The sequence below is a fragment of the Lactuca saligna genome, chromosome 5 (genome assembly GCF_052625555.1).
Source record: "Lactuca saligna cultivar CGN05327 chromosome 5, ASM5262555v1, whole genome shotgun sequence".
NCBI lineage: Eukaryota > Viridiplantae > Streptophyta > Magnoliopsida > Asterales > Asteraceae > Lactuca > Lactuca saligna.
In genome coordinates this window covers 13,109,579-13,130,213 of record NC_136421.1, presented here as the reverse complement: position 1 = coordinate 13,130,213, position 20,635 = coordinate 13,109,579, and positions in this window count along the sequence as shown.

The window sequence follows — 20,635 nt, the reverse complement described above, 5'->3', positions numbered from 1 at the left end:
GTAGGCCCTAAGAGGCGGTCTAGTCATGTCGAAGGCCCGAGAGCCATCCAGATAGGCTGTAGGCCCTGAGGATGCGGTCTAGTCATGCAGAAGACTCATTATACATGTTGTTTGTTATTATTTTGTTGAATGGTATATGTTGGTATTTTGGGGGTAACTCACTAAGCCTACGAGCTTACATTTATCGATTATTGTTTCAAGTAATTCTGATGATCGTTGGGAGGCGAAGGCGTGATCATACAACTCCTCATATTTCATGGTTTTATGATTTGATTCTGGGGATACTCTGATGTTTAAACTATTTTGAAAACAAACTGTAATAACTTAATGGTTTTAAATATTCTAAAATGTTTTTATTTGGCTTGAATTTTATGGGTGTTTCAAGTTGGTATTAGAGCCTTGGTTTGAGTGAATTGGAGGAACATTCGTGTGAACCCAGTCTCAAATCAAGGAAAGGTTATCTAAATGATTTCTAAAATGGTTTCAAAATAAGTAAAGGAGGATGTCGGGTGTACGATTAGCCGAAGCCAGTAAGTAGACCCCAAAATACCATATAGTTATTTGATATTGTAATATCTTAGAACATCATGCTAGTACTAGGATAGGGATCTTCAAGAATTGCATGATATGATTGCCTGATTATATGATGCCTGATAGCCTAGGGTTTCCTTTATATGAGATTGACATCATTACTGTAGTTGTTTAGTGTATGCATCATGGTTATACATAATTAAGATCTTATAGCCTGTGAATGTTTGATTTAGCCTTATGTTTTGTTCTTGCTTGATTGGGAGCTTAGGGTAGGATTGGATATTCGAAAGTCTACGGGGTCCAACATTATGCATGGCTAACACACACTAGTGCTGTAGGGTTGGTGGAAGTTTCATGGATGGGTGGGTTGTAAGAGTCTGGGAGGCCAGTTACGAGATATTTAGCATTCCTCTAGGAGTGAGGTTTGAGCGCTCACTATGTTTATGTATATTGTTAGGGTGTTGTGCCGATACTTGAGATAAATATGGGTAGGTGTGGAAGGTAGTGTGGGCCCATACTACTGAAAGCACAGGACCCATATACGTATCAAGGAAGTCACAACCCCTAGGGTTGGGTAGGGAATTAGTCCCCTTTCATTATATGGATTATCAGGGATCTCTCTGGTGCCTTACCAGAATGGTGGTTACGAGATGCCTTGAGATCAGATCCATGTTAGGATTGAGAGTAAGCAAGCAGGATAGGCCAGTGTTGTTAGAGGATCATGTTAGTTAGATCATCTGGGAGGAGGTGATCGAAATTGTTTGGGAAAAGTTTCCGGAGACGTTTGGGTCTATCAAGACCGCCATGGTTGAGTATTTCGATGAGCACTATGCAGCTAGTGCTAAGGCGATTGTCGTGACAACTATATCAGCTGTAACAACGGCAGGGGGAGGATCCAATTGGGCTTTCCAGTATCAGGACTTCGATGATACGAAGCCCCGAATTTTATAGGGTTCAGGACCCGGTATTAGCCATGAGATGGCCATCTGCCATCGAGGGATGTTGCTTCTCATGTTCATGTTCTATTGACCAGAAGGCTAGGCGCACTCTGAACCTGCTCTAAGGTTTGGGGCTAAGGATTGGTGGTGACTTGTTACTGGACGTATTCTGATGAGCAGAGAGCTGCAGTTACTTGGGATTAGGGAGATATTTTGTACTCATTACATTTTGCGGGTTGAGCGGGAGACGTTGGCATAGGAGTTTCTGAATTTGAGACTCAAGGGTTTTGTTCGAGTCCGAGATTCGAGTTACGAGGACTCCGGAAGGGGAGTGATGATGTTGTTAGCTGGGGTTTTGCAGCTGGAAGTAGAATAGTTAATTGATGGATAGGAATGTCGTTTTCTAAGGCAAGGATTGTGCCCTTTCAATTTTCGAGCTCAAAGGAGTGAGTAAACTTGGGACCCCAGGATCAGGTTGTGTTCCAGCTCGGGTCAGTTAGTCGCAGGTGTTGGCGAGAATATTTCAGTGCTGGTGAGCGTAGGTGGTTCGATGTAGCATGAGAAATCTTATGAGGTGTACATAATTACCTTTCCGACCCATAGGAGTTATGATTTGATTCACCTAGGATCTCTTGTATCGGATGGTAAGGATTGATTGTGTGAGTTATTGCATTTTCAGGATTGTAGACTATATCTTAGGAGTAGTTGTAGTCCGGTTTAGGGCAAAGGTTGTTTTAGCTACTGCAGTTCAGTTGTGGATGATCGAGTTGGTGAGTGAGTCAGGGTGCGAGACCCTGAATGTAATGATTTCTTGAGCCGAGAGCGAGAGATTTGTTGGAGCACTTTGGGAAGAAAGGTATTATATAGGAGGTCTGCAGACAGGGTCCCACATGATGGTTATTTAGTATTGTCTGGATTTAGTGGTTATAGTAATCGTTATTGATTGGCGGAGGAAAGAGCCAAGGGAAGTAGTCGTTGTTGAGACATTAGATGGAGTATCTATCTTTGGACTTCAAGTTGGGTGTGGTATCATTTGATCATTAGGGAATTTTGGTTTCCTGGGGATTTAGGAACTGTTCATCTAGTTATTAGAAGTGTGTGACCATTTGGGGTTCGCTAGTAAATGAGTACTAATTGGAAAGGTCTGGTTGTCGTCAGATCGATCATTGGCAAGTGAGAAGGATTGGGAATTCTCAAATTTTCTTGAATTGTGAAGACTTAGTTGAATCTAAGTAGGGGAGAATCATCCCAGGATGCAGAAGCAGGATCGGTTTTGGAACCGGGATAAGTTTCACATCATTTTCAGGAAGGAAAACAACCTTAGTGGCTGCTTGGTTTGAGTGTTGTGTGAGTTGGGAATTTGGTAAAACTCTCCATCATGTGAATCATGTGTTCTCGGTGCCTGATACTAGAACTTGGGGAAAATAGGTTGGGATTCTAGCCATGAGTTAAGTTCAGTGGTGTGTTAGGTCGAGCGCGTGTTCGAATAGTATGGAAAGTGTTGCAAGACTGCGGGGGTAGTCGTAACATTCACTAGCGATAAGGTAGTATGGACAGTGTCGTAAGACTGCAGAGGTAGTCGTAGCATTCACAAGGTTAGCAAATAGTTCTATAGTGATGTAAGTCTATGGGTGTAGCCACAACATTAGCTAGGTTGGTATATAGTATGAGTGTGTTGCTAGGACGTAGTAGGGACAGTAGTAACCACCAGTTTGGGTGTAGCAGTGACTATATGGAAATCCACAGATTGGTTTATGGGTTTACCTAGAGGTATTAGACCTGGTTAAGCCAGTGATTGGTAACTGAATTGAGACCAGGGAGGTCTCGGTAGATCTTGAAAAGCCGCCAGGTGGTAGCATACTACTTCAGACAGATTAATGTTCAGACAGTTTTCGCGTTTAGGGCGGTATTAACAAATTGGAACTTCAGGTGTATGAGAAGTATCTAGATGTTAGAACCTTCAGATATCATAAGTTGGATAGTCAGTTAAGGGATATGTGGAATGGAAATATAAATAATGATTTGGTATGAGAGGTCTGTCTGAGAGACAAACCATCTCGAGACTTCAGGTTTCGAATCGAGTAAATGTGATCATATTGCAAGTGATTTCATTAATTTTCAGGTTTTAGAACTCTGTAGGGGTTGGTTGCGGTTGCCTTGGGAAAGGCTAGGGTTATGCTTGGGTGTGTAGCTCAAGTTGTTTGGCGTGTAAGGAATGAGAAGAAACGATTTCGAGGACGAAATCAAATTTAAGTGAGGGAGAGTTGTAACATCCCATTTAAAATATTATAATTAAATAATAAACCTGGGACCCGAGAAGCAATTTGTATTATTATTATATGTTATTATAGCCCAAAATTAAATAATAATTAGTGGGGTGTTGGTTTCGGGGAAGCCACATGAAAATATCTGAATCTCTAGGGGTTAAAGTGTAATTGTGGGACTTAATTTCTACAAATTTTTAATAGTCAAAGGCTGTATACTATTATTTGGACTTAATAAGTAAGATTTTATGGAAGCAAGGGTTAAAAAGTGAATTATGGACCTAAGAAGAAAGGATTTATAAAATTACATGACCTTGGTAATGTTTTGGTAAACTATTTTGTGAAGTAGTTATTTAAAATGAATTTTTTGGTCTCAAAAATTAGGATGTTACATAGTAATGGAATGCTAGTGTTGGTAAGCACAGGTCATAGGCAGTTCATGTCATATAAGGTGTGTATTGGGTTTTGCTATAATACAACATTGTGCACATACAACCCTAAATACCTTGGATCTATGTTTTCACTAATTATACATGCAAATGGTTTCCAAGGCATTAAACCTATAACTAGCATGCATTTGACATAAACCATATAATATACTAGTTAGGGAAACATACCTTTTATGTGGCTTGAAGTCTTGATGTATTTGGCCTTAAGAGCTTAGCACCAATAGTATGAAATGCCTCAAATGGAATCACAACACACCTAGGACAAAGGTGGCTCTTGAGAGAGAATTCCATGCACCAAAACACCTCCATATTTCTCTAAGAAAACAAGTGGTGATTTTGGCTATGGAGTAACCTATTTATATGTAGGATTCCAAGGGTCATGGGTATTACCCATAATCCATACCCATGGGTTTTATGATCCATGGTTCATGTGGCCCAACTCTTTATGTATCCATACATAAACTTGGTCCAACATGGATCATAAGCCCAACACATATAAATATAACTAATTATCATAATTAGTCCCCATAGATTTAATTAGTCTCTTTTGATCACTAAATTAATTCCAAATTAATTCTTGATCGATACTAATTAAAACATATGATTTCATATTAATATATTATAACATATAATATATTAATAAACCATAAATAGCCTTCTCTCAAAAGTCCATCCTAACAAATTTTCCTGATGATATGCAACCCAAATGGACCATGCTACTCTCGGGTCAAGTACATACCAATAATAGTTATGGGCTTAGACATCTAATCCAACAGTCTCCTACTTGGATAAGTCTCAAACTATTATTGCAAGTACGACTTCATAACCCGACTAGCAATCGTAGCTCTTAAAGCCACTGTCGAACTCTGAATAAATCAATGACGCGTCCATTAGACAAGGGATCATATATTCCTCCATTCTAGATATCATATGGACTGAGACATGGATTATAATCATTCTCTCTGTCCATTTGTTGTTTCCCGGTTTCCGATTTATGACGACTGACTAATTGAACAAATCAAATCAGTCTTGGCCCGGCCGAGCACTTCCATTTGTCATCATCAAATCATCGAGGGGCCCACAAATATTGCTTTTATCCTGAAGGTAAAAGGAATCGATAAACTTCGACTAATATGGCTTGTTCTACTACTTTTTGAATCATACACAAAGGCACGTTTTATAACACCGAGTTACCGAATGTGTTTTCGTGCAATCAATGTACAACCAACACATAGTAACAACTCATATCTCTAGGTTTGAAGAATATAAGATATTATCGTCTCATGATCACTCGTGATAGAAATCCATGAAGTGATTCCAATGAACGCGGGTTGAATCCAATACTTAAAACTTATGAGCACTCATGAGTATTGTAGCCCTTTGTCCAACATCTTAGACCTCTACAAGCCAACCCATGACAGTCATGATTCATATATACTTCCAACATATGACCAACTATGGATGGTTTGAATAACTTAGTCATCCAGAACAATGACCTAGTTATTCTGGAAGTTAAAAACATGCAAAATGAAACACAAGAATAATTGAATCTAATATGGTATCAAAACCTATGAACATAAATAAAACACCTTTTATTTATCACCATATGATTATACTTTATTCATTGTATATTGTTTCATCTATCAACTTTATTCTTGAATTTAAAACAGTTGTCCCATGCTCCAAGCATGTACACTATGTTTTCTAAACACTAGTCATGCCATACACCAAGTATGCATACTATGTTTTTCTATGATCTTTACTTTGTGAAATAGATCAATTGAACATAACTCCAATGATCCTCTTTTCACAGTCCCAAATCTTTACTGCAAATGCAAGAATTCCAAATTCATGCCATTTATTGAAATCTGTTAGATTCTAAACTTATATGCATTGATCCTCTTGTAATGATTATGCACAAAGTCAGAAAGACTTGACAAAAAACATTACAGAGCATTCCAAAGGAGATCAACTCCTTGGAAACATCCTTCTTGCATTAAGTTTCCTAATCTTACACAGATTGAATAATTTCTAACTTTGAAACATTTCCAGATTCCTTTTTGACTATCACTTCTGAACAAGAGTTGCCTCCTTACAGATTATCTCAACATGGTCCGTCCAGAATTATCACTATACTCCCAACTGTCCTTGAGCAACCAATCTTTGTAAAACCTTAGATTGTCCTCGACAATTGTTTAATCCTTTTAGTCATATCCAATTCTAGACCTTTTCCCTTCTTAATGCCCCAGACATTTGGAAATTTTTAGAAAGGGTGAATATAGCACATGCAATTGATCCTATATCCGAAGCATATGGGAGACGATTCATGATGTCTCACATAACGACTAAACCAATCTTTTGCTATAATATTTCCATTTCAATTTGCCAAGTTCTCATAATTCAGATTATGAAAAGGGATGCTGTAATCATAATCGAATTTTAGAACGCAAATAATGGACCCATATACACAATTTCCTTATGTTGATCCATTCCAACATGAAATTCATATATATATATCCTTGACTAAATGATTAAAACCTCATGATCTATGCTTATAGATTTGAGATGAAGTATAATTTCCTCTCCCTTAATTATAGCAAAACAACTTTTTCCCAATTGAAACCTTTTGTTTTCTATAATTAACATTGCTAACTTGCAATACTTATCATAATTATCATGCTCCCACTAACATGATGATTATTAGCATGACACTTATGCTCCTACTAGCTTTGACATGTACTCAGAAATCAACTGACTTTCTTAGTAAAATTCAGATTTCTGATACTAGATTGTTTTGATAAAAATTTATCAGAATCATACACCTTGCCTTAGATAGCACACTTGTGTGTCTAAACAATTTTAAGAACTATGAAAAGGGATTCCGTAATCATAGTCTCGATTGTTTAGACCTTTGCCACTTCTCACAAGTCCATGTTAGTGTGCCGGTAAACCACACACGCTCCACTAACGACTTTGAGAATGCAAATATCACAATTGTTATCTAGCTAAAATCTACTTAGTGAAAGTGTTTCCTCACTATCATTTTCATGAATCAGAGAGAAACCATATGACACTTAAATTTAATGGTGTATGTGTTCTTATCCATGTGAGTTGTCAAACCATAGTCACAAGACAAGGATAATGACAAATCCAAGCTCATATGGACTAAACTCAATCTTAATTTCTTGCCACTTGGCAGCTCAACGGCCTGCCATTGCTTCCAAGTGGTTGTGCAACCAATTGAGAACTCTAAGAACTCATATGCAAAGCAAACTTTAACTGGAATGGGCACAGAATATGTTAACACGATAGGTTATAAACCTCAAGCCGTGTGCTAGTGAAGAACTTCAGGTTTTATTCTTGATTAGTTCTTGAGACTTTCAAGACCTTTAAGACTCCCACTGTCCTCTTGACAAATAAGACTCTCTTGTCAGATATTCAAGAGATAGTGTGGATTCTAATCAAGACAATCACTTCACACAATTGGCCTTAATTGGTCTTTGTTTTATCCAAAACATCACAACTTACCAATTTCAAATGTACAAGAGTAGAAAACTTTTACTCTTACATTTGACAAGTGTTTTAAACCTTCTTTAAGACATGTCACTCAAATTATAATCTTGGAGTATGACTCTAAGACTTGTATTGGAACAAAGTATGACTCATCTTCTTGATTTAACCATTTCAACAATTTAAGTTCCTCTTCTTAGTCATAAGAATGCACTAAGATTTCCTTAGAGAACTAATTTTGATATGGTTTCTTAATCATTAAGATGATCACAAAACCGATACTAAAGTACTCTCCCATCTTTTTAGATTTGAGAAACATTTATCTTTCTGCCTAAGTTGATTCTTCTTATTCGTTCTGCCATACATTGGAACCTTTTCCAATGTTTCAGAATTATACTTAAACTTGTAAGTATAACCATATTTAATGAACTTAAGTAAATCATGACAAATAGTCTTATCGATCTTTTGTGGTGGACTTAATCAGTGCACAAGAATGTGTACTCAATCCCTTAGTCCTTTACATGACTCACACATCCATGTGAACAAGTAATTAGTCTTAATTTTCCAATGCTCGAAAGTTCTCATTCATCATGCTATATAACTTGCATGATTCCAAGTTTCTATCCTACTGAAACTTGGGTGATGAGAATCTTTCCTTATTTGGTAAATTTAGACATTACCACAAAAGAAAGAATCAATTTCATATTTCCACTCTTGCTATTAATGGAATCATATAAGCAACAATTTTTTTCATCAAATGCCATTGTAAGGATGTTTTAAAATAAATAAAATCTAAAACTTCCTTTTATTTTAAAAACTTTGCGGAAAAACTATCCTTACAATGCAAAAGAGCATGAAAACTTTGTTATTATCTATTCCTAAGCAATATCGCATAACTCCTAAGAGTAGCTCAAGAATCCAATCTTCAATCAATAGATAGAAATCCATCTTCGCGATCTGATTCAACATACTCTTTCTTTAAGTTTCCTTCACTTTTCCTTTGATTCTTAAACATCAACATGTGACCCGGTCACATCTTGTAATAAGAATCTCATAATAGAAACTTAACCGAGTTAGATAGTGGACCTTACCTGAAATAGAGTCAAACTTATTGACTTTACTAGCCTTATGATATTTCAGGTAAAATTGACAGCTTCGCAACCAATGCCCTTTCCTTTTGGCAATAGGACCATATGGACCCTTAGGTAATAGTACATGGGACTATCTCAGACTTAGCCTTTCTCTTTACCATTTGGTCAACCGAGTTGACTATGGCCGATACCTTTCCATTGGGAAGAGAATGCTTTTCTGGATTTCCTGTGTCACTATTGTCCCTGTCCATAAAGTTTTGGGAAGTTGATATCCTAATAAAATTTGCTTTACTAGCACATTAAATCATTTCTGATTTAGCAACACCAATCAAATAGATAAGATCATTAAGGGTCTTGTCATAGTCTGTTTCATAGGAGTCCTAAGGAACTCACTATGTGACTTAGAAAGTGATTGAACCACTAACTTTATTAAGACTTTGACACCCAACGCTCTTGGCTTGTCAGTATGTGACTTCATCTCCAAGATATGATCACACCTAGACCTTGCCTTGCCAATAGGGCTTGAGTGACCATGAACTTGTGGGTTACAGAGAATAATTGGAGGAGGTGGAGGAAGTGAAGTTCCAAGATATTGGGGAAGATCATAGATGTCTGAACTAGACATATTTATGGGAGATATTCAAGATAGTTGATTTAAAGTCCTTAATATAACACCCAATATGAAATATTAAGGCTAGGACCCAACAAAATATTTTATAACTTGGAAGAGGGATGCCATAATCCAAGCTATAGAATATTTGAAGGTAGGTGAATGACGATTCACCAATTTCCACCATGAAAAAAGAGATAATTTATTAGTTTTTAATTAAATTTGAAACTCCTAGATCTTTTTAGATTCATTGAACTTTTCAATGGCATGTTTCAATCTCGAGTGTGCCCTTCAGGTTTTGTGACTGGGATGCCGAGGATCACAAAACAAGGTGTGAAGTAACCATGCAAATTACTTGGCACCCTTAAGTGTTTACCCCTCAATCGATGTGCCGGTTAACCACACACGCTCCATCGATACTATGATAAACATTAAGTTACCCTTTGCTTACCTTGTTAAATACGAGTTAGTGTGCCGGTTAACCACACACGCTCCACTAACCGACTTAAACAAAGTGCAAAGTGTAATTTCATGGATTAGCACCTTATTCACATTTTCCTAAGTAACTAAGATTGGGTATTTATAAAAGGTTTAGTTACTTACTATTTATCATTAATACTTTTAATGAAGGGAGAGTTATAGTCCTCATCCTACCCGTTTGGCTAACGACCCTCCACCAGTCAAGGAAGCGGTGGGTGAGAGTGGACAACCAATTAAACTGTCATTTTATAGGCAGTAACCTTATACCCCCCCTTATAGACCGGCTTCGTGAATGAGGCCTACTAACAGTAAGACTGACTTTACTCTTATATATATATATATATATATATATATATATATATATATTATTAACTTATAATATTATAAAGTATAAGGGTTGAATTTTAACTTTTAAAATTCTAAGGTCTAGTTTAGATTTAAAGTATACATGGGGGGTAACTTTACAAATTCCAAAACTTGAGGACAAGTTTTGAAACCTTTCAAAACTCTTGGGTTTTTCATAACTTATGAGTTTAATTAAGGTTTAATGAAAAAAAAAATTCAAGTTCCATAACTTGAGGACAACTTATGGAAGACATTAAATCATTTAATGATGACATTAAAAATAGAGACTCTTCTATTTTCATAACCTATGAGACTTAATGACACTTTAAAAAAAAAACTCTTCACTTTCCATAACTTGAGGACAAGTTATGGAGTTAATAAAAACCATTAAGATCAAATATTTTAATTAACAAAATAATCAAATAATTTTTCTATGATCTAGATTAAACTCATAAGTAAAGATAATTCACATCAACAATGTTCAAGAAATTAGATAATCATATAAACTAATACAAATCTTGAAACTTTGACAATTATCCCTTGAAGACTCTTGGACTTCATAACCTAAAGAGTTAATAAATGAGACATTTCACATCCATAACTTATGGAAGTTTCAAAACTCTTAAGATCATAACTTTAAAAAAAACTTTTGAGTTCCAAAATTGTATGACAAAATTTGTAACTCCTTAAAACCACTTAGATCAAACTTTTAAAACAAATAAAATAATCATATCATTCTATCTTTTAATAAATTGATCTAATTCAACTCTTGTATTAAAGTGACTCAAATTTTACAAATAATTAGTTTTTCATAAAATCAAGTAATTATCATAAATTTTGATAAACTTCATGTTTTTTTCCTTTTTTTTCCCATCAACTTGAAAAAAAAATACATTTGCATCAAATATAGTATAAATCAACCCATGGCTTTGATACCATTGTTGGGTTTTGGTATAATACAACATCCTATGGTGCACATACAACCCTAAATACCTTGGATCTATGTTTTCACTAATTATACATGCAAATGGTTTCCAAGGCATTAAACCTATAACTAGCATGCATTTAACATAAACCATATAATATACTAGTTAGGGAAACATACCTTTTATGTGGCTTGAAGACTTGATGTATTTGTCCTTAAGAGCTTAGCACCAATAGTATGAAATTCCTCAAATGGAATCACAAAACACCTAGGATAAAGGTGGCTCTTGAGAGAGAATTCCATGCACCAAAACACCTCCATATTTCTCTAAGAAAACAAGTGGTGATTTTGGATATGGGTATAACCCATAATCCATACCCATGGGTTTTATGATCCATGGTTCATGTGGCCCAACTCTTTATGTATCCATACATAAACTTGGTCCAACATGGATCATAAGCCCAACACATATAAATATAACTAATTATCATAATTAGTCCCCATAGATTTAATTAGTCTCTTTTGATCACTAAATTAATTCCAAATTAATTCTTGATCGATACTAATTAAAACATATGATTTCACATAAATATATTATAACTTATAATATATTAATAAACCATAAATAGCCCTCTCTCAAAAGTCCATCCTAACAAATTGTCCTGATGATATGCAACCTAAATGGACCATGCTACTCTCGGGTCAAGTAGATACCAATAATAATTATAGGCTTAGACATCTAATCCAACAGTGTGATGGGTTGGAAATCCTTCAGACTTATGGGATGAAAGAGCTTCATCAAATGCAAGTGGGGGAGAATCGATTAGAATTTCATGGAGTTGAGTCGGGTGTGGAACTAGCGCAAGTTCCGCATACTGGTCATAAATAGAGACGATCCAAGAGGCTGTCTGGATTGATGTTGTATAAGTTAGAAGACTAGGAAAACTTCCAACAGATAGTCGAGGCTTTCTTTTTTATGCATTATAGGCTTGTGAATGGATCCAAATCGAGAATTGTGTTAGGGCCTCGCTGCCTGTTCTTGTCTGATGAGGGTTTCAAAATTCGAGGTATAACCTAAACACCTGGTTGGAGGTAGGTTTTGAATTAGGTTGCTGGAGTTGTGATGGTTAAGGTGTGGTAACCATGGTTGGCTAAGAGTGTTATAAGACTGTGATGGGATCATAACATTCACCAGTTCAAGGTAGAGTACCGTTGGAGGTGGTCATGAGCGTATCTGGAGGAATCAGTTCGTGTGTGCATTTCGGTCAGGAGTGTTGATCAATGAGTAGTTCTTTCTGTTATGGGTTAAGTACCATTGAGGTATGAGGCGGAGTTGGGCCTGTGTACCTCTTGTTGGGTGGGACCCGTGGGCGAGGCCCATGTGATTTTAGCAATACAGGTAGGGCTTGTTCGAGACCATTAGGACAAGGATTTGGATCTCAAATTCCAGAATCTGGTAGCTGGTTTGTATGTGACGCATAGAGGTTTTTAGGCTGGGTAGCCTTGTTTTCTGGACTATTGGGAACCTGGTGGTTGGGTCAGGTGCGAGACTGGTAGCCTCAGCGTTAGTTTGGTAACGGTTATATCTCAGTCTAGTGATGGGTTTTCGTGAAGCAGAAAGTGGTAGCTGAAATGCATGTGCAGATCTGTAGATCTCGGTTCAAGAGTTCAGTATCAGGTTGGTTTATGGGTATGAACTTGAGTCGGGTATCACAAATTTTTTGTGTAGAATCTTCGTTTCTGTGGGTTGAGGATTGGTATATCTACATGCCAAGGGCATTGATCGAAGCGTTAAAGGGTAATGAATAGATTCACTTATGATGTTAGATCAAGCTCTTGTGTTTGTGACTTAGGATGGTTCTATTAGTACAAGGATTCAAGATAAGTCAAGGCATTGCTTTTGATTTGGAACTTAAGTGTGGAGTAGCTTGTTATTCTGAGGCGATGTCATGTCACTTGGAATCGGGTTTGGATAATCTCAGAGTAGATGATTAGATCCTGTTGCACAGCTCTCGTCTGAGTCTAACCGTTGTAGGGATGAGTCTCTTACTTGAATGATTACCTGAGCCAACTGTCAAGTATAAGTGTTCATCATGTATATTTGGTCTATGATTCTCTTTTCTAGGAGGAAACTCAACTTATTAGAAGTTGAGTAGTTAGCTGGGAGATGAGGGAACAGGATTCAACAATAACAATTTAGTATGCACGGTCTATCAGGGAGTCACACCATCTCGGGAATTTAGATTTCAAATTGAGTAAATGTTATTATGTTGCAAGGAAATCATTCATCTACAAGTTAGGGAGCCCTACGATAGTTGGATGTGGTTACTTTGTGAAGGTTGTGGTATGTTCAAGGTTGTGGTCCTGTTACTGTAGCACTCGGTTCCTAGTATGTAATTTATTTTGTTGTATTTGCATTTTTGGCCTGTACTCGGCGAGTTGAAGGCCCAACTCGTCTAGTAGGAGTGGGATTGGACACAGGAATTAATTGATGGACTCGTCGAGTCCGCGGCTAGACTCGACGAGTAGGCTCTGACTGGAAAAAAACCCTAATCTGAGGGTTTGCACCCTATTTAATCATCTCTTTCAGCCACCACTCGTCCCTAATGCTCCCAAAGACCCTCCATAGCAAACCCTAAGTGTTTTGGTGCAAGATCTAAGGCTTTTGAGTGATTTTTATGGGTTTTGACCTCAAGGAAGAAGCTAGAGCATAGAAGGATCAAGAGGAGGCTGAATGATTCGAGTTTAGTTCATCATTTGCGGTCTTTGAAAGGTATAAAGTCTGTACCTTGCTTATTTATTTATTAGATCCCTTTTTGGGGGAGATTTAGTGCTTTTAAGCCATATGAGGTGACCAACCATGATTTGCAAACATGGTTGGGGGTCCACACAAGTTCATGAGGGAAAAGGATCCTATAGGGTTTGAGCCAGTAGTAGTGTTGGAAGACATCTGAAATGAAAACGGACAAGTTTAATTAGATGAAGAATCCTTAATAAGTCACCCAAATGAAATATTAAGGCTAGGACCCCACAAACTATTTCATAACTTGGAAGAGGGATGTCATAATCCAAGTTGTGAAATATTTGAAGGTAAGTAAATTACGATTTACCAATTTCCACCATTATAAAAGAACTAAGTTATTAAGTTTTAATTGGATTTGAAACTCCTAGATATTTTGAGATACATTGAACTTTCAATGGCATGTTTGAATCTCGATTGTGCCATCTCATGTTTGTGACTGGGATGCCGAGGATCATAAACAAGGTGTGAATAACCATGCAAATTTACTTGGTACCCTTAATTTTAACACCTAGTCGACGTGTCGGTTAACCACACGTGCTCCATCGATCTATGATAAAACTTAAGTCACCCTTTCCCACTCTTATTAGTCCTTGTTAGTGTGTCAGTTAACCACACATGCTCCACTAACGACTTGGCAAGGTACAAAGTGTAATTTCATGGGTTAGCACCTATTTCACATTTTCCTAAAGTAACTAAGATTGGGAATTAATAAGGGTTTAGTTACTTTATAATTTCATTATACTTTTAATGAGGATTAAGGTCCTATCCTACCCGTTCGGCTAACTATGCTCCACCAGTCAAGGATGCGGTGGGTGCGAGTGCACACCTATTAAACTGCCATTTTATAGGCAACAACCTTATACACTAGCTTCGTGAATGAGGCCTACTTGCGGTAAGACTGACTTATTCTTATACATCTATATAATGATTAAACTTTTAATATTATAGAAGTACAAGGTTTGAATTTTAAACTTTTAAAATTCCAAGGATTTATTTGGATTTAAAGTATTAACGTGTGAGACTTTACAAATTCCAAAACTTGAGGGCAAGTTTTGAAACTATTTCAAGACTCTTCAATTTGTAACTTATGAGTTTTAATGGTTCATAATGTTGAAGACTCTTCATTTTATGAAACCTCCTATTCTTTAATGACAATTTTTAAAGAAGTGACTTTTGGTTATCCATAACTTGAGGGCAAGTTATGGACACCATCATTAGCATTAAGATCATGAATTAAACAAGCATGTAGGTTACACACAATTCCTATGATCTTCTAAAACTCATAAGAACAAATATTCACATCAAACAATTTCAAGAAATCATATTAACACATATAAAACATGAAAATTGATAATAGTCATTTGAAATGGGTTAACATAATCATTACCACTTTGAAAAACAGATTTTACAAGTCAAAAGCATTTTGGGATAATGATTCTAGCCCAATTCTAGCAACAAAACTCAGAAAATTACCCAACACGCACCTACTCGTCGAGTGCATGATCCTACTCGATGAGTAGGATGAACTTTGCCTTGGACTCGTCGAGTTCTGCCCTTGCACTCGGCGAGTCCAGTTGAACAGTGAGCAGTTATTTCGATTTTTCAAGCAGTTTGCATCAAATATACAGAAAACAATCCTAGGCCCTGATACCACTGTTGGGTTTTGAGCATACTAACACTCATATGGTGTACATGCAACCCTATAAACCTTGAATCTGTGTTTTCTCTAATATACATGCAAATTTGATTTTTCAAGGTTTACTTCCTAACTAGCATGGCATGGGGAATATATAATATGAAAACTAGTAGAAGTACATACCTTTCTTGTTGCTTGGATTCCTTGAAGACTTTGTGAGCCTAGCACCCCAAATTTTGTGCCTCAAATTCTTCACACGACACTACAAGACTTGGAATAACTTGAGAGAATACACTTGCACTCAAAAATCGGTTATGCCCTCTTAGAACTCACAAGTAGTCCGATTTTGCTAGTTATAGGGCTCCTTTTATAGTGTTGTCACAATTAGGGTTTACACATGAATGCCCTTAATTGTCATGAATCTTCATTTTTAATGATCCATGGGTTTGTAACTCCCATGAACTATCCATGGAGCTCCAAATGGTTATAACCCAACTCCTTAAACCATGGATCATAAATCCACCATAAAAGATTAGATTATTGTCATAATCAACCCTATATATTTAATTAGTCTCATTTTGATCACCAAATTAATTCTAAATTAATACTTGATCAACACTAATTAAATAATACTATTATTAATATATTAGAACTTATAATATATTAATAATCACAAGTGTCCTTTCTCTCATTTAGTCTATACAAGTATTATAATGCCATGCAACCTAAACGGACCATGCCGGGTTGGGTCAAGTACATACCAAATAAATTTATGGACTTAGACACTATATCCAACAACACATACCTTGTAATATATATCTAAAAATTCAATATTTTTGTACATGTCTAGAGTAAATGAGGGGTAACACGTGCTACCTCTACCAACATATTAGTTCCGCCACTGGTACCTGGGATTCCCGATGTTACAATTCTCCCACACTAGAATCAGATTATACCCTCGAAGTCATGCTCCGCAAATAATTCTGGATGCTACTCCCGCATCACTAACTCCGGCTCCCAGGTCAAATCGGACCCCCTCCGATGTTGCCACTGGACTTGAATCAGGGGCACTTCCTTGTTCCTCAGAACTTTCACCTTTCGATCCAAAATCGCGATCGGCCTTTCATTATAATTCAGGCTCGCATCCACCTTAATGTCCTCTAGCGGTACCATTTCCGACTCATCGGCCACACACTTCCTCAACCGAGACACGTGGAAGGTGTAATGGATCTGGCTCAACTCAGCAGGTAGCTCTAACTAGTATGCCACCCTGCCCACTCTAGCGGTCAGCTTGAAAGGACCGATGTGTCCGGATCCCAGCTTGCCCTGTTTCCTTAATTGGAACACCCCTTTCCAAGGGGATACCGTTAGGAGTACAAAGTCTCTGACCTGAAACTCTCCCTCGGATCATCAGTAATCTTTTTCTGACTTGCTAAATCAGCTCGGTCTTTTTCAGCACTATCTTCGTGCCAACCATCACTCTCTGTCCCACTTCTCCCCAACAAATGGGAGTCCGACACCTTCTACCATACAGAAGCTCAAAGGGAGGCATACTAATACTCGAATGATAGTTGTTGATGTAAGAAAACTCAGCCAGTGGTACCTAGGTGTCCCAACTTCCTCCGAAGTCCATGACACACGCACGCAACATGTCCTCAAGCGTCTGAATCGTCCGCTCGCTATGCCCATCGGTTTGTGGGTGATACGCGGTACTGAAATGCAAGCGCATGCCCAAATCCTCATGAAACTTCTTCCAAAACCTGGAAGTAAAACACACGTCCCGATTCGACACTATCGAGACCAACACCCCATGACGTGATATCACTTCTCTCACATAGATCTTAGCCAATCTCTCTGCATAAGACCTCTCACTAATAGCAAGGAAGTGAGCAATCTTCGTCAATCGGTCCACAATCACCCAAATCGTGTCAACTCCTCGCGCATTCCTTGGTAACGTGGTGATAAAGTCCATCGATATATGCTCCTATTTCCACTGGGGAATCTCAAGGGGTTGTAATGGACCATATGGACACTGGTGCTCTGCCTTGACTTGGCGGTAGGTCAAGCAACTCTCAACAACCCATGCAACATCCTTCTTCATACAGGGCCACCAATAGTCTCTCTTCAGGTCTAAATACATCTTAGAATCCCCGGGATGGGTCGAGAACCTTGATCTATGTGCCTCCTTCATCAGTATATGCCGAGATCCACTCATATAGGGCACCGAAATATGCCCTCGAAAAGTCATAAGTCCTCGGCTATCCGTCACAAACTCGGACACTTGCCCAATCACCTGCTACCTCTTACGGTTCTCCAGTTTCACGGCCTCCGCCTTGGCTTCTCGAATGGTATCCAAGACTGGAGTCATCACTATCATCTTCATACACACATCTTGAATCAGGGCACTCTCTGATCTACGACTCAGGGTGTCGCCCACCACGTTAGCCTTGCCCGAATGATACATGATCTCACAGTCATAGTCTTTCACCACATCCAACCATCTCCTATGTTGCATATATAGGTTGGGTTAATCCATTAGATACTTCAGGATCTTGTGGTCCGTGTATATGGCACACCGAACCCCATACAAGTAGTGGCACTAGATCTTGAGAGCGAACACCACCGCCCCCAACTCTAGGTCATGGGTGGGATATCTCGTCTCATGAGGCTTCAAATGCCTCGATGTGTATGTTATCACGTGTCCTCTCTATTAGCACTGCACCCAACCCGGATATAGATGCATCGCAATATGCCATAAATTCCTCCATTCCCTCAGGAAGAGATAACACCAAGGCTTCGCTCAATCATTAGCAAAGAGTCTCAAATGAGGTCTGCTGCTCGGGACCCCAAGTAAAAGCAACGCCCTTCCAGGTCAACCTGGTGAGAGGGATGGCAATCTTGGAGAAATCCCTGATAAATCTCCGATAATAGCCGGCCAACCCCAGAAAATTATTGATCTCAGTGGGGGATCTCGGCACCTCCCATCTCATAACTGCCTCAATTTTGGCCGGATCGACCAAAATCTCATTCTAATTAACGAGGTATCCGAGGAACTGGACCTCTCGTAACCAGAAATCACACTTGGAGAATTTGGCATAAAGCCTCTCCGATCTCAATACCCAAATAATCTCTCTTAAATGCTCCTCATGCTGCTTTATGGATCTTGAGTACACCAAAATATCATTGATGAACACGATCACCGATTGATACATCATAGGCCAGCACACCCAGTTCATGATATCCATGAACGTTGCCGGTACGTTGGTGAGCCCAAAAGGTATCACCATGAACTCGTAATGCCCATAAAGAGTTCTAAAGGCCATCTTCTGGATATCCTCCTTGTTGACTCTCATCTGATGGTATCTAGACCTCAAGTCGATCTTGGAAAACCAACATGCACTCTACAACTGATCGAACAGATCATCGATCGTTGGCAGTGGATAACGATTCTTGACCGTCAGCTTGTTCAACTCTCGGTAATCAATTCACATCCGGTGTGAACCATCCTCTTTCTTGACAAAAAGATCGTTGCTCCCCACGGGAAGCTACTCGGTCGGATAAAACCCTTCCCCAATAGCTCCTGAAGCTGCAAGGAAAACTCATGCATTTCGGGCGCGCAAGGCGATAAAGTGCCTTGGCAATAGGCGCCGCTCCCTGAACCAAATCAATCCAGAACTCCACTTGCCTCTCGAGAGGCACACCGGCTAACTCCTCGGGAAAAAAATCCGGAAACTCACTCACTATCGGAACCTCAGTGATAGAACTCGATCTCTCAGCAGTAGCTCACGTATCCATCACATACGCTACAAAACCCATGCGACCCTGCTAAAGACTCTGTCTTGCTCTAGCAGCCGAGCAAAATGCTGATCCAGATCGGGTACCCTCGCTATATACTGTAAGCACTCCCCCAATAGGGTTTCATATCGGAACCTCAGTGATAGAACTCGATCTCTCAGCAGTAGCTCACGTATCCATCACATACGCTACAAAACCCATGCGACCCTGCTAAAGACTCTATCTCGCTCTAGCAGCCGAGCAAAATGCTGATCCAGATCGGGTACCTTCGCCATATACTGTAAGCACTCCCCCAATAGGGTTTCATATGGTCACCAACTAACGCTCGCAATCAATCATAGCTCCAAATCGACTCAACCAGTCCATGCCCACAATGACACAGACATCTGCCATCGCGATCGGCACCAGATCTATCGGAAACTCAACTCCAAAAATCTTAAGCACACATCACTAGATCACATCAGTCACAAACACCACATGCTCATCGGCTATGGAGACGCTCAGAGGTCGACTTAACACCTCTCATCGGATACTGATGTGACGACTAAAGGGTAAAGATACGAATGATCAACTTGCACCCGAGTCAAATATCACCAAGGCAGGTACAGAACTCACAAGAAAAGTAGCTACGCATATCACAATATAAGCACAAAATAACTCAAATAGAATAAATAAAAGATCACAACCTAGCCACGACATAAGGTGTTGCACGGACCTCCTCCGTTGTTAGCTGGAAAGCTATCCCACGAGCCTTCGGTACCTCGGCCTTCACTGGCCAGCTCTATGTAGCTCGTGTAGTAGCAGGGGCAGATCCCTATACTGATCCCTGTAACATCTGTAGGCACTCGACCTTCTGATGGCATGTTTGGTTGCAATGAAAGCAAACTACAAATCCCTTAGGGCAATCCCTCGCAACACGCCCCTCCTTGCAACACTTGTAGCACACACCCGCTCGACATACTACCTCATCACTCTTGCTTCACTTCCACAAATGTGGCCCTTCTGGCCACCAGATCTCGAATCATTGGGCTTTTCCCTCTTAGCTAATGGCTGAGACTATATCGGTCGCCTATCCCTCCCCTGAGACTCTACCTCCTCTTTGGCCCGAGTCTCTAGCTCAATCTCCCTCTTCCGGGCTTTTGCCTGGAGCTCAACAAATGTCCGGTATGTCGAGTTTGCCACGAACTCATGAATATCCCTCCTCAGTATACTTAAATATCAGCTCATAAGTGCCTTCTCGGTAGACACGTGCTCAGGG